The sequence below is a fragment of the Clarias gariepinus genome, chromosome 9 (assembly GCF_024256425.1).
Source record: "Clarias gariepinus isolate MV-2021 ecotype Netherlands chromosome 9, CGAR_prim_01v2, whole genome shotgun sequence".
NCBI lineage: Eukaryota > Metazoa > Chordata > Actinopteri > Siluriformes > Clariidae > Clarias > Clarias gariepinus.
Window position 1 is genome coordinate 33,979,537 of NC_071108.1, and position 22,355 is coordinate 34,001,891.

The following is a 22,355-nucleotide window of genomic DNA, read 5'->3' on the forward strand; positions in this document are numbered from 1 at the left end:
GGCATCGCTTTACTGATGTGTAATTTTAAAAGCTGTTGTTTCTTTTATAAACTTGGATGGATTTTCGTCAGAAAACATTAACTTCTGAAGTTTCCTTCCATTCCTAGTTGAGATCGGTACACTGCTGTGGATGGGATTTTGACTGTGTGTTTTCCATCATTGGTGGCACCAATGGTCTCAGGCTGAATCATCTGTATCTTTACGTCTTCCTTGAGTCAGATTTTTGCATCTTCCACCTTTGTTAGATGTAGACGTGAAAAAAGCTGGTATTGGTGCCCAAGTCATTCAGCAGACATTTAAACAATCTTGAGTTTATTCAGCTTTGCTTTGATCATGTTTCTGATCCATAGTATCATCACTTGAGTAATATGACTGCCAGTTGATTCAGCTATGAACTATGGTTGCAGAAGCCACCAAACGGATGCTAAATATTTAAATTCTGATTTTTTCCAGTGGTCCATATGAAAATAACAACAATTCTGAATTAAAGATTCTTCTGTAAGCAATACTTTATACTGTACTTTATTTACACTACCTGTCAGAAGTTTGGACACACTTTCTACCTCCTTGGTGTATCCTGATTTATATTTCTTTCTACACTGTAAAACAATCCTGAAGGCGTAAAAAAAAAAAATCTCCTTTGAACAGTTGACCGTATGCTCTGTAAAGCTTCATAATGGCTCTAATCTGAGGTGCTGTTTGGTGATTTCTGGGGCTGGTGACTCTAAATAAACTTCTCCTCCTCGGCGGCAGAGGTAGGTTTTGGTCTTGCTTTCCTGGGAAGTTCTTTATTAGAGCCAGTTTCATCATGGAACTTGACTGTTATTGCAAGAACTGTTCCGGAACAGTTGACATTCATGTCATAAAATAACAACTTTTGCTGTTGTTACTTAATCACTTAACTGTGTCATTTTACAGTTTTGAAAAGAAAAAAAAATCATTGTTCTAGAATATTAAAAGCAAATTCAAACTTGTGTCGAAATTTGTTGACTTCACCTGTTCCAATAATTCCATCAACTGCATTATTGTATTATGTAAAAATGGAAACTTGATGTACGTGTCAGATATGGACAACTCTATACAGAAATAGACTACAGGGTTAAAATCTGCAAGACAATGAGGGATTTGTGATGTGATGTTAATTTTATGTTTGACAGGTTTCCTAGACAGGTTTTCACTTTGCACCTTGTCACCCACGTAGATTTTCCCCTTAGGTTGTTTGAATACCTGTTAAACGAGAGAAAAACTGAAATGAGCCTCTACATGTTTTTTAATTGCTTGTTTAATTGTTCACAATCAGTCTCAAGAGTTACTTTTATTAGGACTTACATAGTGTGGGATGTGGGATTTTTTTCTATGAGTCAACATGTCTCAGAACACAATTTGAAATAAGTTGAGCATGAAATGGTATTGGAAACAATATTTAAATAAAACAACAAAGATAACAAAGCTGTTTAGATGTACAGATGTACTCGGTTTGTCAGAAAAATAGAACAAATCCTTTTTTTTTTCAGCTTTGAGAATTGAGCAAGAAGTATTGCAAGCTGATCGAAAAAATATTTCGTCCACTTTTTTTGAGTCACAAGCGTGTTAAAAAGCAGCAATGTTTTTTTTTTTTTGGTAAAATCAGTTTGGGTTATATACATATAAAATTGGTGTGATTTTGAACTCCACAACACAATTGTGTCAGGCTGTTTATGTATTTGTGATTATTTAAATGTAATATTATTCATGTGTTGTTTAAGTTTTAATGTAAAAAAATATATATTACAAACCACACTTCCCCTTACTACTGTTTGTGTAATTTGTTGCTGTTGTAACACAATAATTTCCCTCATGGGATGAATAAAATCAATCAATCAATCAATCAATCAATCAATCAATCAATTAATCAATTAATCAATCAATCCATCCATCTGGCATAGAATTTGGACTGAGCTAAACTAGTAGTAGTGGGAAGAAATGAGATCAAAGAAAAAAGTGTTTACTATCATAGTGCAGGTATACAATGTTTAACCAACATCTCTACACACAGATGTTTAATATAAAAACTGCTACAGTATATAACTTTATTTTGATCTCATATGACACACAGCCAGATGATTTATTTATTTATTTTCTTTAGGAAAACCACACTTCATGAAGAGCCAATCGGATTCTTCTGTCACATGCTCGGTGTATCTACAGTAAGATACTCCCTGTGTGACTGACGCAGCTGCTGCCGTGAGTGGTTTAAATGTGTTCAGAGGGTTTTTCAACAATGTTGAAGCCAAGAAAGTGAGATTTACGTTCTGGTACTGTTGATACAGTCACTCTAACGGTAATTAATAACAGGCATGTGTTGCTTAATGTCTGTAAAATAGAACAGTATGCAAATTAATTTACCATATTACTCGATCTACTTAACACAGCTATACAGGATACTGTAGTGTATGCACTGTGGTGAAGCAGTGAAATAACATTACAAAAATTAAACATTTTGTTATAGACAACCTAGTATGCTAAATATTAATAACCTCACCAGCTACTTCATTAGGTATACCTTGTTAGTACTGTTGGAACATTTTTTGCCTTTCGGAACTGCCTTAATACTTCCTAGCTTATATTCAACACGCAGCTGAAAACATGCTTTCTCCATACTGATATAATATGGTCCATTAATGTGCAGCTGAATAGGTAAACCTAAAGAAAGGGTAAGTGTATACTGAGTAACATGAAATGAAAATGTATTTTATGATGTTTTGCATTGAAACTATTTAAATATCAATCTTTTACATCTGCCAGGTTACATCTAACTGATTATTTGGACATACAGTAGATATGCCTACAGTCATACATGCAATTTAAACGTATCTGATTGTGTTTTCCATGCATTCTTCTTTTTCAAACAAAGCACATTCATTACTGTTGAACTGAACAATCTCTGCTTTTGGTTATTCTAGCATTAAGGAGAAAGCTCAAAGTTTATACCATGACTTCTTTCTAGCTGCGTTGGGCCAGATGTTAGATGCAGTCATTAAAAAAACAGCATTTAAGTGAAAAAAATTAGACAAAGAAAAACAAAAAGCAGTGAGCTGAGGCAATGTTGTTTTAGAAGGACAGTGAGTCACGCCCGTGTTCACAGATCTATTCCTGGTATACGGAAAATAATAATAATAATAATAATAATAATAATAATAATAATAAGTATTATTATTATTATTATTATAAAGTATTTGTAGTTAGTTAGTAGTAGTAGTAGTACAGTAGTAGCAGTAGTAGAAGCTAAACTATTTAAAAACAGCATAACTGCCAGTACTATGATGTCTCTATTTACCCATGTTAGTCAGGTATGTTGCTCCTTAAAGAAACACTACTTATTTTGTGACAGGCATGGCACAAAGACACACAGTGACACAATGGAAAGCTATTTTTTTGCTTAGCAATTATCTGTGTGGAGAGAAAATCATAACTGCAGGACAGGAATTTCTTTAGCCATAAAAAAGAAAAAAGCAAACAGTTATTTTCACTAGGTAGGAATTAAGAGAATCAATTCAATAGCACGTATTCTGATCACGGTCTCAAGAGGCATGGAGCCTATCTTAAGGGAAAACAAACACTAGACAGGGCACATCCTGGATGGGATGCCAGTCCATCGCATGATATACAGTGAGGCTAACTGGTGTTTCCTAATTGCCCATTCTGTATGTACTGTATTGCGATTTCTCTCTATTAAAGTCCCTCACATTTTTCGAGTGCATATCTGGCAGAAGCGCACGAGACAGAATTTTCCTTTTCTCTTGCTGGATCATGAGCCTTTACCTTCCACTTCTTAAGCGTGCTTCTGCGCTTCTTGTGAAGGGGGGAAGAACTTCCTCTCTTGTTTCCGCGCTGATAAAAACTATCACTTCAAAGTGCTCCTCTAGTGATGAGCCAGTGTGTTAGTTGTTGTTAGAGGTGGTAATGCACAGTCTAACGCGTACACCTCGATTCGCCGTAAAAATAAATAAATAAAATAAATCCCCCAAACGCTCAAGGTCAGACGACAGGTTTCTGTCAGGTGGCCGGAGGAGGGGCCTCAATGATGGCCCCTCCCCTTCCTGGTGACCTGGATGAGTTAACTCTTTCATGATTTAAGCCGTTTTTTTCCCGAGATTTTGTGCTATTGACATTGATTTGTTTTAGTGTCATTGATTAAAGCGCGGTCCTTTATGATGATGTCCCAGATCAGAGAGACGCTTGCGGGCTATCTCTGTTCTGGGAGCTCATTCTCTCAGGAAAAATCCACACTCGACACCAAGCGTGTATACTAACATCTTCGTTGGTGGGAGAAGACTTTTCTGGCAGCGGGTCAGCCTGGTGCTGTCCTGCACACAAGGACTTTGCAGGCATACCAGACTGACCTACTGAGAGCTGAGCACTGGCAAGAGGCCGTGGCTCAATCTTCGCCACCACTGGTGTTTTGGGGAGCAGCGGTCTCCAGCGAAATGTTAGCTGTTTGGTCCCTTCCTCCCATGTTCAGGATGCCGAACATCTAACACACCCACCTAGCCGAAGTGTCAAAATTTGTGTACCTTTTAGAGAGGCCAGCAGCCAAGCATGTCTCCCTGGCTACAGGATTCGATCATTGTGTTTTAACTGCGTGGGTTTTCCACTTCCGTGAAACCACAGTAAGCACCTCTGTTAATTCAAAATCACAGGCTTGCTGGTAAAAGGGGCCATAGCACATGTTCCCCTCCCAGACCGAGCCATTTGGCGTCAACACGTCGCCCTAGCTCACCTCATTTTCTTAGGGTGGAGTCTTAACGCCACAGAAAGCGTCCTACTTCCTACACGATGTATGACGTTGAGTGTCATGCGGAATCTGACCGCAATGCGGGCACAGCTGTCTCCTGTGCGCGCCGGATCCATTATAGCACCCTAAAGGAGTCCAAGCTAGGCCAAGAGGTAACTTCACCGCTCCTAGAATGGTTTAAGTGGTGGCTAAGTGCTGGCGGGATATCATCCAAGGGCCAATCCCCAGAGACAATAAGGGTTACACGCCGAGAGCTTTGTACCCTTTCTATGTGGTTCAGACCCCATCTGTCTTTGACTCTGGGTCCCACTCTAGGTCCATGTTGTCGTTGCAGCTTGCTAACGACAGACGTTTTACCTCACTGGCTGGGGTACGGCCTTAGATGGCCGTCCAGCCCAAGGGATCTGGAGAGGTCATCTTCTTGCGTGACATATCAACCGACTCGAATTGATGACTTTATTTCTGGCTCTGAAATACTCCCTCCAGCAGTCAAGAGGCTAGCACGTCCTAGCATGGATGGACAACATTACGGCTTGTAAATATCGCCTGGGCAGACTAGATTTGCGGTGCTAAGGAAACTAGCTCACTAGGTTCTGCTTAAGGACAGGACAAATTCTGTCCCTCAAGATCATTTACATTCCAGGACATAAAACATGTAGACCAGTCCACTGCCGAGCTGTTTCAGTGCTGAAAGTTTCTGCAAAAACACTAACTTCGGGCTTGTGCCCTAGTAGACTGGGAACGTATGCAGCTGCTATTTCGGCCTACGTCCTGACTGATGTGGTTTGTGTAAAACACCCTTAGTTGTCGGCTTATTTGCAGGCCTTATCAGCCTCCCCAGCATGGTTAGGCTTTGCCAATTGGCTAGAAAAAGCTGTTCTGCATTCTTACCCAACTATCTTTTACAGTCGAGGCCTTCTGTCCTCCGCTGTTATAGCTCCGGAGCAGTAAGACTTAATTCGCTGTGTCCAGCTCATGCTCTTCAATTTACAGCGCACCTCCAGATTAGCTAGTGCCGTAAATTAGAGCAGGGTTTCATACGTCGTGGGGCCGCGGCCGAAGGGCAGCCGCCATTAGATGAGTTGGGTGAGAGATGTTAGTGCCCTAGCCTATGAGGTGCGTGGCACACTTCGCCTCTAATGTTTAGGGCCTATTCGACCAGGAAGCTTGCCTCATCAATTGCTCTGGCAAAAGGGGTTTCCAAGTATGTCATGCGATAGACTGCCTTTTTCTGCAAAACATCAGTCAGGCTTCATAGTTGGATGCCAGGCTCGGGGGTCCTCAAGTAAGCATCCCAGAATGTCTAAGATTCCTTGGGGGGCCTTTGCGCACACTACACAACCCTGGGGGTCCAGACACTTGCAGTGCCATTATTGCCATTCCCATAGCGCTTTCGTGCAGCTTTCAAAAGGGAACGTCTCGGGTTACTTTGCTGTAACCCTGTTCCCTGAAAAAGCGGGAACGAGATGCTCCAGGTACACCTAATCAAATGACGTCACCTGACCGAGGTTATATATGCCAAAAACTTTGGCGTCTTTGACACACACGTGCTTTACAACTGGTCACGACGAAACATTTCCCATAGCACTTTCACGCAGCATCTCGTTTCTGCTTTTTCAGGGAACAGGGTTACAGCAAAGTAACCCGAGACGTTCTTGTGTAACCCCTGCACTTTCTGCATGAGGTGACAGTCGGTGTACCTAATCTCATCTCCTGCGATCGATACTAAAACTGGAAAATCTTGAAATGTTTTACTTCCTGGTGGAAAAAAAACATTCCAGACTGACCTTTCTGGAAGCTGGAGGAGTGGTAGAATTTCCTGCTGTTCCTCTTTGTGATGAACTCTGTAGAGATTGCTTTGCTGGTCTGGATAACGCCAGATATCAGAATTATACAAAAATGTGTCTTTTGGTAACCTTTGTGTATTTAGTCAGTGTCTTATTTCCAACATGCAGTGCTTTCTTACAAGACCACGGTTCATTAACTGTTAATTCTGTTTTCAGAACAGAAAGAATTACAGGATTATTCTGAACTAATTACCTGCTGGTGCAGGAAATATTCTGCTTAAGTAAATAAAATTGCTGCTGACTAAACCAGCGTGCAAAACCAGTTTTACTTGTGACAGGTGTTTATTAATGTACCATATTATATGATGGAAGGTGAATTATATAATGTGTAAAGTTGGCCAAGAAAAATGACTCTGCAGTCCCATGTTTGGAGATAACATTGGTATGTCAGTGTGGTGAAACGTGGTTTGCCAGGACAAATACACTGTTCCAGTGAAGTAAGTATCAATCAGCACTTACTGACATGACTTATGTGTTTTAATCACTCTCGCATTTATTTTTGGTATTTTCTTCAACACACAAGTTAAAGCTAACTGTGACTTTAATTGGACTAGTCTGGAACTTAGTTCTGGAACTAGTAGATTCAGCCAGAAACAAAGCATGAGCTTTACAAGCTTACAAATGACAAATTGTATCTTTTAGTGAAAAAAAATCAATTTCATGAAGACATTAGGCAACTTTGTATTTAATTTATTGAAATAGTTTAACAGGAGATACTATATATATTCAACTATCAATATATTAAGATGTCTTAGCAGTATAAAGGCAAGCTACTTCTATAAAATATTAATACAAATGAATTATATACAGTACCTTGCTAAAGTATTCATACATTCAATCTTTTCCACACTTTGTCAAGTTACAACCACAAACAACTATACATAATGCACACCACAAATCTGGCCTTTATGGAAGAGCGGCAAAAAGAAAGCCATAGTTGAAAGAAAGCCATAAAAAGTTATGTTTGCAGTTTGTGATAAGCCATGTTACAAACATATCACACTTATGGAAGTGTGTATGAGTGAAAAAAGAGAACACAGCAAACATGTGGAAGAAGGTGCTCTTGTCAGATTAGGCAAAAATGTAACTTTTTGGCCTTAATGCAAACCACAATATGTGAACAAACACTGAAAACACAAAAAACACTGTGCATATCGCTGGTGGAAAATGCAGCACCATGTTGTGGGGCTTTTCTTCAGCAGGGACAGGGAAGCTGGTCAGAGTTGATAGGAAGATGGATGGAGCCAAATACAGGACAATCTTAGAAGAAAACCTGTTAGAGTCTGCAAAAGACTTGAGACTGGGGCGGAGGTTCAACTTCTAGCAGGGCAACAACAGCCAGAGCTGCAATTATATGGTTTAGATCAAAGCCCAGTCAAAGTCCGGGACTAAATCCAACTGAGAATCTGTGGCAAGACTTGAAAATAGCTGTTTACAGATGCTCTTTATCCAATCTGAGCTTGAGCTATTAACTTTAAAAGTAGCCATAATCTTTTAATCATAATTACATCATTATTTAGTTTAGAGCTGGGGTTGGCCAAAAAAAAAACATTTAACATTGGGCCACTTTTCAGTTGGATAATAAAAAAAGTTTTGATAACCTTATGCAATTTCATAATATTTATTTTCATCCATAGTCAGATTAATTACTTTCCATTATTTTATTGATGGTGGAAGAGTTAGACCACTGTGGAAAATTGTTTCCAGCACATCCCAACGTTGGGACCAAGCAACCCCAGATCATAACACTGCCCATAACACATGGCTGCATCACTTTGTGTGTCTCTCTTACCCTGACACACCCATCACTTTGGAACAGGGTAAATCATCAGAGACTCATCAGAGCACATAATCACTTTCAGTGCTTCACAGTTCATTCTTCATGCTTCCTTGCTTCTCTTTACAATTCGCAATTCGGGTTAATTTCTTTTTTAAGTGTCTTGCACCTTGTTGATGCCAAGTTGTACTTCTTTTGTTGTCAGCCAAATACACTCCTTGTTTAAAGTAGATTATTACATCTGGCACATAACTGTTTATAACATCACTTTTGTTTATCATTTTGATTTGAGTACATAATAGTCAGTTTTACATGCCATCACTTTGGACTGCTATGGATATGTTTGCTTTCTGAATGACTTGTATTTTATAATTATAAATTTAATATAAGGTGGCGCTTCACAGTACCTCTTTATTTGGCACCATGGTTTCAGAACATATGGGAAAAACGTATGGGTTTTAAACTTCCACAAGAAAGAATAATTCAATTGAACTAAATTCAATTTTTATTTATATATTTACAATGATCATTGTCTCAAAGCTTCACACAATGAAAAGAAAATTTATCGAAGTGTGTATGAGTGAGATAAAATGTGTTTAGATAGTAATGAGATTGTAAGATTGTTCCTGATGAGCAAGCAAATTAATATGGCCCGTGAGCACCAACGGGCGAAATTAAACGCGGAGAAATCACCTTCGTCTTATTCCAAAACAACTTCACCACTATTTAGATTAACACCACTTAACACACGATTTAAATTCAAGCATGAAGTGTTTATTTTATTTGGCGTCTTAGACAGGCCGGGTAATTATTATATACAATGATCGATAAACAAAAAACAATAACCCAATTCGTCAGGAGAAGAAAATTGCCAAAATAATAAACAAAACCAAATCTTCCAAAAGGGTTTAAAACAATATAATTTACCTACCCAAAAGAAAGCAAATAAAAGACAATTCTCTTACCTCTCTTCCTGACTAACAAAAAAAACAGGAGAAAACTGAAAGTGGGTAAAAACCCAAAATAAATAGGCTCCCGTCTCCTTACACGGGTTTACGTATCACTTCGTATTTACACCACTGGTTCACAATCTACACATTATTGTCACTACAACACGCTGGTTGGGATAAATGAAGAGGATCTCACACTGGTCTCTGCTTTGCTGTCGTCTTATACACTGCCCGTTCCACGCTCCCCATTAGACTCAGCTGCTGATGATTTGGAGCGCTGCGTGGCAATAGAGAGAAAAAGAGCGAGAGAGACAAGCAACACAATTATCTTCACCCAATAACCATCCTTTTACGTCACGGGATGTAACACAATAGAAATAAACTTTTAGAGGAACCAGACTTAACATCCTCATTTTGGTTATACAAACGTCTACAAACGTGTTATCTGTTAGCCTACAACATCTGTATTCTGTTAGCCAACAAAGTACCCACTGAGTCTAAAGTACTGTTTTACCAGAAGTAGTTGAAAAACTATTCTATAAAACAGGTATAAACTTTTTCACCGAGGGTCTTTGACGTAAGGTGGGAGTAGACATTCTGAAATCTTCACTTATAAGAGAAACATTAGCAACAGTATCAACAGAAGCCTGCATGAATGTGTCTTTACAAACCACCAGAATTTTCCCCCACTCTTAGCATTAGCCTTGTAAGCAGGAAAAGCTTTATTCACCTGAAGAGATTCGCCAGGTAGGCGTGGGTGTGCACTTTAAAATGTGGACAGATAAGCCCGTTTGCCACACTCCTTGATGGTGCTGGACAAACTGTCCCAATAGCTAAAAGCAGTATCACCAAGACAAGTTGTCAAAAATTTTGCTAATCTGGAATTATCAAAATCCGTGCTAGCGTCTACAGTCTCTTCAAATCACCTACATCAATGGAGAAAATCGTCTTTCCCATCCCCCAAAACGATAGGTGAAAAATGTCCATTTAAGCGCTGGATGGCGAGCTACTTGTAGCAGGCTAATTGCAAGTTGCATTTTTTACACAAAGCAAAATAGGCATTACGGATAACAGAAGGCTAAAACTCGAACTCTTAAACTCGATATTGGTGTGCACCGATGTGATGTCACATCAATCGCTTTATAACACGCCGAAAAGGGAGTTCACTCACACGCTATGTGTGTCAGCCTAGACCATGAGTCTCCAGTCTCTTGTAAATGGGTTTCTTTAGAGGAAGGCAGACATACAGTACACCAAGCTTAGACTTTTATTAGTTAAGACTTCCACACTTCCAGCGATCTCACATAAGTTTTAAATGATAGCTTATCTCTCATGCTCATTTAGAATGTTTTTATGACCATGTTTCTTTCTCAAAGATTATGGTTCACCAATATTCCTCACCACTCTGTATGTGCATTCGGACCTTTTATGTCACATACAAATGTAAAATCAGGCTTAGAGGTTTGGCATCAAAGTTCAAAACCATATACAATAAAAAGAAAGCAACAAAAAAAAAAATGGCACAAGCTAGATTCACAGAAAAAAATAACCACAAGATATTTTTATACTTTAGATATGTAACTTTCAATGGAACAATGTATCTCTATACTATTTCTCAGCACTAAGAAAACAATCCCAAACAGTGGTATACCACCGACATGTTGGCCATGTTGCATAGAATGATGTCACTTTTTTTTGTTTTGTAAACTCGCATATAAAAGTTATCTAGTGTCCTGGTGCAAAAGCTCTTTTCAGGGCTTGCTGTGAATTATGCTGTATACAATTTTGTGGTTTGCCATGCGTTACGGGAAATTTTGTGGGTATAATAGGCTGAGAAATAAAAGCGCGCATCTGTATAAATTGACCAGAACCACTTAGATGGAGCTATTATTTCCTTTTTAAGAAGTGAAAAACCTGCATTATGTTACTGGAAACATTATTATAAACACTTTTAAACGTTATTGTGAGTAAGGCTCTGATTCTTGCCATCGTGAACATGATCAAGAACATGCAAACGTAAACCTGAGAGCTTGTGTGTTTTGGGTCAGAGAATGTATTTCATTTAATTAAATATAATTTCAATATTTTTTTGTGATTTGACAAAATGCTACAGGATAAAATGCTACAGGATAAAGCCATCTGCACATAAACACTGGATGTGAAACACCATCCATTTTTCAAGAAAATTATTTAGATTATTATTTATTTGAGGTTGACAAATTGTCCAAAATATTAATCATGATCAGCAAGATGTATCATGACATACATTTTACAATGCTCAGTTGAAAGAAGTCAGACACACTCGCATTAATTCAAGGATAAAAAATATGAAACACTTAAAATCTTCACCAGCACAGCATAAATACCATTGAGGTAAAAGGTCTGGACTGACCTTGTGGTGTCCAATTCATGTGTGAAAAATTATTCCTCATGTTCCCATGCGTTGGGGTCTCATTGCATCAGATAGGTTAAAATAATTTTTGCCAGCTGAAACACTAATTTCTTTAGGATTTAGCCAAAGAAACACTCTTAAATGTTTGGTTATTTAAATCTGCCCATAACCTTATAATGCAATAACCTTTTATGGTGTAGGTTACCTTCAGGCTCTTTTGCCTTTGGGAATGACTCCAAAAGACCTCTGTGGTTGTGTTGTGGTGTCTGGCACCAGGGAGCAGTAAAAGTGGATCCATTGTGTACTGTGAGTTTGTGGAGTGGGGCCTTCTTGGATCAGACCTAGTTGTCTGGCGTGGCCAAGGGATTTGGGGATTTTGGAGAACAGGCTGGCAGCCTTTAGCTCTTTCCCCATTGGACCCTATGCATGGTTGGCTTTGGTGCACTTGGTGTGCTGGGACCTTTCTATTATTGGCAAAATTAACTTATTTCAGCAACTTATTTGTGCAGCATTGACTTTTTTGTGAAATCAAATAGAACAGGCTTGCATTTGGTCCCCGGGGGCATGTGGGAATCAACCTGGGGTGCCCATGATCTTGTGACCATTGGTATATAATTGATAATCAATGTCAATGTGATAATGTTATGGTTGATTTGTGTATGCTCTTTGTGTTTTCAGCCAGTCACTATTTCTTGTATTGTTGGCCAAGTTTAATAAAACCTTGTAAAGCTTCAATTGTGTCCTAACCTGCCTATGTGTCGGACACCATTTGATCTACTGTACCCTACTCCCTGGACCATGCCATGCATATCGGCATGACAAAAAGTAACTGTCAAGCCTGCAAAAACACCAGGTATATGTCAAGGAAGGAAAAGGGATTTCTACCTTCTTACACCAGAGGGAGAGCTTATGGATGAGGACAAAGTGTCTATGATAATAACCTTACCAGGCAAATGGTAATAACCTGACCACAGTCCTTTCCCAATCAAAGAATTGCAGTGTTTCCCAGATTTTGCAAATTTCTATTAATACAGAGAATTCAGCATGTGTCCCTTTCCACCCTCTTGAATAAGGGAAATAAACACCTCCACTGGAACCTACCAACTGAGCAAGGCTTTAATTGTCTTGAAGAGAAAACGCTCCATCTAATTGCCTTCTTTTCTTAAAAGTTGACACCTTTGAGAACTGACATAGTTATTATGGAATTCCCTGCAGTCACATTAGCTCTGAAGCACCTAGGATTCGGCGCTCTCACCGCCGCGGCCTGTGTTCGGTTCCCGGTCAGGGAAGTTAAGTTTTTTCTGGACGGGTGGATCTCGAAGTTCAGCTTCCTTCTCTGTAAACAAACCAAAACAAAAAGCACAAAGTTGCTGCTGCAACTCTATGTGTCTTTTCCAGTTTGGTTTAAAGCAGTAAAGGAATATCCTGAGTGTTCTGGAGCGGGAACTTTCATTGCCCATTTTGTTTCATTTTTAGGGAAAATGCAGGAATGAAATCAACAGTTGGGAAAAGCATGGCATTTTTCCATGAGAAACGTTTCCGCTTTGTCCATTCCTTGTCATGCTCTTTTTGTCTTTGTGTTTGATTCCCTGAAGAGTAAATGAGATTGAGTCAAATAAAAAAAAAAAAAGCCTTGGCCTTCACAGAGGTTAAAGCAGAAACAGGAACGCTCACTCAACGCAGCAGTCGAGGGCAATAACTTCAGCTGATATTTAGCTGATTATTGGCACGCTTGTTGAAGATGAGCAAGAACTACAGTTTATGAAGAACAGTCCTTGAGCTCGGTTACTTCTGTTTCAAATTAAAGTGAGTAGAAGGAGGCAAGTGCAAATGCTTGCAATTTGGTTTAAAGCTTCAAATAAAAGTGAGTAGGAGGATGCAAGTGCAAATGCTTAAATTTAATTTCCTGAAGAATAAATGACTTTCAAATGAAAGTGACTAAGACGAGGCGAGTGCAAATGCTTGAATTCGTATTCATTCTTTGTTTGTTTCCATGCAAAGCCCACCCACTTTATTCAGGCCCGACAAGCCCACCATTAGGGGAGGAGCCCCAGGATTGTTTTATTCGACTGAGAAATACGTTATGCCTTCACTAGTGCGTTTTTGTAGGTACAGCCACTAGAGGAGGCACTTTCTTTCTCTGCAGTCCCTGGTGGTCTAGTGGCTAGGACTCGGCGCTCTCACCGCCGCGGCCTGGGTTGGATTCCTGGTCAGGAAAGTTAAGTTTTTCTGGACGGGTGGATCTCGAAGTTTAGAGCCAACAGCAAGGTGCCTGGCACTCATTGGATCTACATAAAGAGAGATCCTTCGAGCCGGATTCGAACCAGCGACCTAAGGATGGTCATTGACAGTCGACTACAGTCCTCCGCTCTACCAACTGAGCTATCGAAGGTCGGGCTTCCTGCTCTCTAAACAAACCAAAACAAAAAGCACAAAGTTGCTGCTTCAACTCTATGTTTCTTTTCCAGTTTTCCTGTTTTCATTTAAGGTGACTTGGGCCTGGCAAAATTCCTTTCATGGGGTGGTTGGTCGGAAATTACCAGATTACCTCTAACTGGAACAAAGTTTGTCAGAGGATACATGTAGGTCTAGAACAGCATTCCCATGTGGTAAACATCAGAGTCCACCAAACACTTGCATCAATGAATGCTTTGGAATGTCATTAATTATAACTGTCAAAATATTGCCTGCATATTGACTTTAATTCTAGTCAACCCTGTTTGTACTGCTTATAGATTTTTTGAAAAACCCTATTTACTTGCAACTGTATCCTTGCAACTCTATCTGCCCGCATAATAGCTGTTTATGAATAACACACATTTATCTGTTACCACTCAGTTTCTTCATGCATTCTTGGTTTCCTTGCAAGTTCAAACTCAAACAAATGGAGCTAGGGCACATCTAAAAAAAACAGGTAAAAAAACAACAACTGTCAATTCAAACCGAAATTATTATTTCAGAATCAAATCTCATAAATAACAGAATGTAGCAGTATGCTAACATGTAAGTGAAAAAATCCACCATAAAGTATTATTTATAAAAATCTTGCTTTTTATTGAGTGAAGTCTATTGAAGTGAAAATAAATCCAAATGCCTTATACTGTAGGCTGTGATTTGATTACGTCCAATATTTTTGGCAGATTTCCTGTGATTGCTTTAGTGAATTTACTAAACACTTACTGAAATAATTGTCTGTAAACTTTTTCTCAGGGATTAAATTTAAATCTTAAATTTACCTTGGCTTATTCAACTGTACCAACAAAATTTACCGACACCATCTTGCTGTTTTTCTTTTGGTGTGGGTATCGGTAGAGCATGCAGATTCTGCAGTGTGTGTCAATAGACATTCTTTCCACAGTGCCCAAGTTACCTCCTGGCTTTTTCACACATTCTTGTTTTTTTTTTTTTATGCAAGTTTAAACAAATCTACTGGAGGGTGTGCGCAACCCAGAACAAGAATGAAAACCTTTATATTCACACGAGGAGTCATGCAGCGTTTAGGCTGCTATTTCAGGACTAACTGTAGGCATAACCACAAATGCATTTAATTACATTTAAACAGTCTTGTACAAAGTACTTGAAAGCATAACTGAGCAAACGTACAAGTATCTTAAAATGACTTTTTTAGACATCACATTTTAGAATATTTCTTGAGTAAAAGACAAAGTATCTGTTATATACAGCACGGTACTGTAACTATCAAAAAATATTTTCTGATATTACAGTAAATATACTTTAGTACATACCCCTGCCATCACATTAGCCAGGTACAGGATGAAGTCCTATAGAGCGAACGTGCTTATGGGACATGTACTGGAGTAAAAGTACATGTTTTATTTATAGTGGCATAGAAGTAAAAGTTGTCTAAATAAGTACAGATATAGAGCCATTAAGTACAGTTATGTAGACAGTCATTAGTCCTGAGGCCTTTTACCACAGGGTGGAGGGTTTAATTCCCGCCACGAGTCTATGTGCATAGAGTAGGCATTTCCTTCCCGTGCTCGGGGTGCTCGTAAAGATTAATTGCCATGTCCAAATTACCCCTAAGGTGTGTGTGTGTGTAGGAACTGTATGCATGTGTGCTTGTGTGTGTGTCCTGTGATGAATTGGAACCCTGTCCAGTGTGTGCCCCACCTCATGCCCTATGTTGCCTGGGTTAAGCTCTACAGCCCTGCAACCCTGTACACAGGATAAAGTGGTATAGAAGATGAAAGAATTAATTAAAATCACACATATTGGGGTGGGGGGGGGGGTATGGGGGGGCGGAGGGGAGGGAACTGTGTAAATTTCAACATTCTTCCTCATAACCAGTTCCCACGTCTCACATTCTTTCCATAATCCAAATACCAAAAAGAAATTGCAATCCTTTTGGCTTTAATTTTGTACATACAACTGTGTAAATTGTATCCGTACAGGAAACAAATGTAAAGACATATTAAAGGAAACCACTATTCAAACTATTTTAGATTTACTTTTATACTGGAAATAAATATTGCCTTATACTGCCAAAAGTTAGCACCAGAAAGACAAGGTGTGGATAGGGGTGGAAGAACTCGAATAGGTCTCATGAACTTAGGGCACGAGACAGAGTACACCCTGGACAAAGGCTGGAATTGAACCCGGATCCTGGAGGTGCAAGGTGACAGTGGTAACCACTAACCCACTTTCCTGCCTCTCTCAATTATACTTTAACGGTATTTTACTTTTAAAAAATACTGAAGCAGAGATAATATGCTGATAGTAGAGGCTTTACTTGTCATCAGACAGGCAACTGCATTCAGAGTTCCTTCATTACGTTTTATCTCATTATACACATCAGCAGTTAAGGGCCTCGTTTAAGGGCCTGATAATGCCAACTTGGTGGTGCTGGAGTTTAAACCGAGGATTAGTAGTCCCATGCCTTAACCACTGAGTTACCTCTAGCCCTATTTTTTGTTATTTATAAGGTAATGATGAATGCTAGTTGGAGAGGCCCCCTGCAGATTTCTGCTTAGTCCCTCAACAGACTCTATAATCGTCATCAGCAAATACCTTAAAATTTTCCTTGGGATTAATAATTTATGTATGTACTGTATGTATGTATGTATGTATGTATGTATGTATCTATCTATCTATCTACAGTATCTATCTATCTATCTATCTATCTATCTATCTATCTATCTATCGCAAGAAACCACTATTTCTATAGTACATCTTCTGTTTCAGTCTTTTAATCAGAAGCTCATTAGACAACAAACTGGCTACAGAGGGAAGATATAGGGCTTGTTTTTTTTTTTATTTTCTTAATAATAATCTGCCATTTCGGGACAACTGATTAAAAAGTTGTGAGTTTGACCAAGACTACCATCTTGAAACAAGACCTCAGGATTCATCTTTTACTGAGTAACTGATCAGAAGGTTGGTGGTTCAAGCTTTAGCTTTACCATGTTGATGCAAGGCCCTTAACACTTTCTGCTTCAGAAGTGCCGTATAATGACTGATTTGAATCCTCTAAGCTATCAAAGATGGACAAAGAACATAGAATTTGATTATGCAATAATGTATACGTGATGAATAAAAGCTTAACTGAATTTTAAATCAATAAATGTGAATGCAAATGAATAAAGTTTAATACTCAACAGGCTACAAGTGAGATGTTTCACAGGACTGAAAAGTCCCAGGTTTGTACTGTAATAAATAAGGTCAGTTTTCATGTACACAAAAAGATGACAGTTATTAACATGGGGATGTTGATTGTGTAACTTTGCACATTCAAACATACATACTAGTATCTTAGTAAATGCCGTAGTAAGTGCCTTATTGTGTCCTGGCTCCTTAAATGTATATGTGTTACCTTTTCTCTGAGATTGCCTTTTTTGCCCTGGAAAGCCCTGGGACCCTTCCTGTGTGAAAATAAGGAGCTGTCTGGTGGTTGAAACTTGGTAGGTGACCAGATTGTTGAGAAAAAGTCGGGGGAATATCATGGGTGCGTCCAAAACAATAATAATGCCAATGGGAAGGGCAGGCTGTATCACACTTTCAGTAGAAGATAACTTTTGTGAAATTATAAAGTCATAAAAAAACAAAAATGACTGATTTATAGCCTTGGCTAAGATCCTGAAAATGAATCTGTTGTCACTATTCTATTTAGTCAACAGTTATTAGTTGTAAGCAATGGCTGTTTTTCCAGTCAACAATTTTATCTCTTCATCAAAGTGTAATTTAAACTGCATGGAAATAACAAGTAAACCAGAGGCGCTAGTAATACATATGGCATTTTTGTGGAGGAGTGTGTCTGTTTGGTTATGTGCTTCGATTAATTACTTTATTACCAGAGGTCTAATTTCCAACATGCTTTCTCATAACAAGTTTCCATGTCTCACATTCTTTCCATAATCCGAATACCAAAGAGGAATTGTAATGCTTTTGGCTACATAGGCTAAGGTAAAGGACATTATTGTACATACCACTGTGTATATTGGATCTGTATAAAAAACCAATTGTAAAGACCTATTAAAGAAAACCCCTCTTTGGACTATAAATTTCCACTTTTATACTGCAAAAAATACTCCAAACACCAGATGGCCAAAAGTGAGCACCAGGAAGACAGGGTGTGGTAAGAGTAGATTGGAATGGAAGAACTCCATCGAGCCCTGACTAAGACTCAACACAACTGAACCAACACCTTTGGGATGAACTGGAACAAGAATTGGAGCCTCTTTAAGATCATAACATCAGTACCCAATCTCACCAATGCTCTTGTAGCACACATGAACACAACACTCCAAAGCCAGGCTTCAAAATCTATTGGAAAGTCTCCCTGGGAGACAAGAATGGTGCTTATTATATCAACAAAGAAAGAAGACATTTCCAGTGCGATGTACATTGAACAGGCCTGCACAAACATTTGATTCACAATGCTAAACTGTTTCGTTTAGATTTTACGGCTCAGACGATAATTTTAAAGAACTGCTTTGCTATGGAGGATTTCTTACTGCTTATTTCAACCACGTATCAGAATTTTGATCGAGACATTGTGTGTTTATGAGTCACAGTGATGAAACGTCGTTAAAGGCTGCAGGGTTCATTCTGGAAAAAACATCTGAAATTACAACCACAAGATAAGCATTTTTAAAACAGAAATTTGGTGAAAAGATTCTTAGTCCGTGATTAAACTGTAAACATGTAGGAGTGAAGGAGTAAAAGCAGAAAAGGCCAAAGGAGAAGGGAAAAGGGCAAGGTAAAGAGTTAAGAAGTTAAGGACATCCATGACATTGATGTAAATGGTCACGTATCGATGTTTCCTGCTTTCCCTTGTGAAAGAAAGTTTTACTGGAAAGTGTTATGGTCAGTGGAACAGTTTTAAAGTGGAGTTCCCCCCCAGTTCTCCCATCTGCTCTTTATTTGTCAGCCATGAAAAAAAGGCTAGGTTTGAGAAGGACAAAGACTTTTTTTTTTCTTCTTTACACAAATCATTTGTTATTGAAGCTCTGTTTTTATTGTGAAAACTGGATAATTGTAAAGATCTGGGGCCTCACGTACAAAGACTTGCATTGAATTCATACTAAAACATTGCGTACGGACAAAGCTGTAAATGTGCGTACGCAGTGTTTCATACATAATTTTTTTTTACTGCGTACGCACATTTACAGCTTTGTCCATGGAATCCCACGCATATTCTCTTTGTACATCCGAATTAACAAGAAATTGAGCGCACGTGCACGAGCGCAAAACCCCTCCCTGCTTCCTCCTCCGTATAAATATGTTATAACTCCACTTTGGCAAAACCAAATGAAAAAGCAATGGCAAAAGCAAGCAAGAAGAGCAACTTTACAGAATGTGAATTGGAGGTGCTCCTATCGGAGGTAGACCGGAGAAAAACTTTGTTATTTGCAAGTTTGTCCTCCGGAATTAATAACAAAATAAAACAAAACTTGAGCTGGAATAATATCTTTAAATACATCACTTACCAAGAAGCCACGCACCCTGCCACCCTGGAGCCTCATCCCATGGAAATGTTTCCGATTCACGTATGCAAATTCGTCTTCAGATGGCGCCTTTATAGTAATGTGCGTGTAGTTGATCGCTCTGATTACATTAGGAAAACCGGCGATCGCTGCAAATTGCGCTTTAATGTTTGGCTGGTCAACTGCATGGTATGGAAACCTTATATACCTGCTAGACATGCGGATGATCCTGTCCCATACAGCTGGCATTGCACGGCTCAAAGACGACTGGTTTAACCCGAGCGGTCTGCCAGTTCCCTTTGGAAAGAACCAGTTGCCAGGAAACCAAGCGTTGTCAGCACCTGTAAGGGAACGGGTAGTGCGTGGCTCCTCGCTGTCTCTCTTTCCAAATTTGGACCCAACTTAGCACAGAGCTCCAAGAGGATAGCTCGTGAAAATCTGAAACGGCTAATAAGCCAGTCATACACAGTACAAGTATGGAATAAAATAAGAAAACAGAAAAAACCTTTAGCTAAGGACAATATAGCTACAGTATAGAGGATAAAACAAACTATAAGAAAAACCGAGCTGTACAAATATCGTTTTATTTTGTTGTACAAATTGTTACGTTGTGCGGATTGAAAAGCCACACCAAAAGATGTAAGAATGTTTATAAGAGCCCTGACGCAGGGCTTTAAATGGGGTCAATGAAATAGTGAGAGTGCTTATGGCAGGCACGGGAAGACCTTCAGGCACGGGAAGACCTTCCCATCTGGAGATACAGTAGCATGGGATTATTAATAACGGACCTTAAAAGGAAACAAATAAAAATTGATAACACAAAAATAAACAAAGCTCCGCCATCTACGTGAGAAAGGATGGGGCCCGGGAAAATGAAACAAAAATTATATTCTCTCGGGGCCTTTGCCGTTACCGAGGATTTATAAGAAAACGAGGAAAAGTTTGTGTTGACAGGCAGAGGCTGAGGCTTTTCCTCTGAACAGAGAACTTTGTCTGTCTGTCTTTTCTTTCTGTCTTTCTTTCTTTGCTTATTGCACAAATATAGAAAAACATAGAAAACCTTAGTGTGCAGATGAAATGGGATTTAACTGAAAATGTCCGGGACATATGTGCATACATATGTGAATTGTTTATTTAAGAGAGTCCTTAATGTGGAGAACATTTAATTTCATTCATGCATTTTTTTTAGATCATAAGTATAAACATCATTTTCACTTATTTTTCTTTTAAACCTAAAGTCCATAATTTAACATGAAGATTACTCACTCACTCATTCACTCACTTATATTTATTACTGTATGTACACGGTGTCGTTTAAATGATACTTGATAAATGCTACACACACACACACACACACACACACAATATATGGTCTCTGATTTTACCTACTTGATTGGTTAATGTTTACAGACAGCCAGACACATTAATTCCTACAATATTTTAATAGATCTAAATAGTTGCACTAAAATTCCAGTCACAGTTGACTTCAGGAAAATCTGACTCACTCAAGACCCGTCTGAGTTTTTCTTCACTTCTTGTGGTGCCTCCCCCCCTTACACTAGTGCCAATAGACAATCCAACCACACGTCTACATGCTGTCTGCATCCTGGAGTAATGAGTCTCATTAGAATTTACTACCATGGCATCATTTCATTTGGATCCAAAATGCTGACTTTGTTTCCATTCTTATGCCCTTGCACCACCATTCTGACCCTCAAACTAAAAAATAAACATATGTCACTTTTGGCATCTGCAAAATCCTGTAAACGCTATTGTTAGATAATATGCAAACATATATGAGTAAATATTTTACTGTATCCACTATCATATTCGCTATACTCACTTGTATTAACCTTTAAATATAAATTATATTTATCGAGAGGAGATACATATCTGTGACGAGTATCTATGAATATCAGGACAGTCTTATCAACCTCAAAGGTATAAAAATATATATTTTTTTTCTTATCGTATTGTTCCACCCATAACTGAAATGCTATTAAACCACAATGGGCCCGAACTTAAAAAAAGATGGTATCAGATACTAGTGCAGAACAAAAACACGAAACAGTCAGTAAAAACTTTCAGGCCCCATCAGCTACTCTGTCTGGTTCCCCTGTGGTGTGTCAAGATCACTTCTTGTATAATAGACTGAAACACCATATCACCCTGTGCAAACACCCGCACCTCCTCATGTCTAGTCGTTATGCAGTTTTACTCCTACCGAGCCAATAAGTATACACAGACAAGCAAGAAATAACATGGCTAGAAGTGGAAATATAAATTCCAAAGAAATCACTGTTTCTTTGAAAGACTGTCTCTGAGACAAACAGCTAGCTAGACACCCTTATAAAAAACTGCCCATGTCTCCGTATGGGCAGAATACAGTGTAGTCCAGTGTAGTTAAAGAAATAGAGCCTGGACCTGGTGTAACCTGGACGTCGGCTTTGAACTGTTTAAAGATCTGTTAAGAAGAACAACCCTCTCACTCTATGCCAAAGGCAGGTTTTATTATAACTATATAACTGTAGTTATAGTTTATTCTAGTTTTTTTTACAGTTGCTTTAATAGTTGCTAAAGCAAAAACTTTAAATAATTGTATCATGTGCAGTGCTAACAGAGCGTTTTCTAAATTGTGTAATTTCAAAATAAATTCAAATCCACACTGA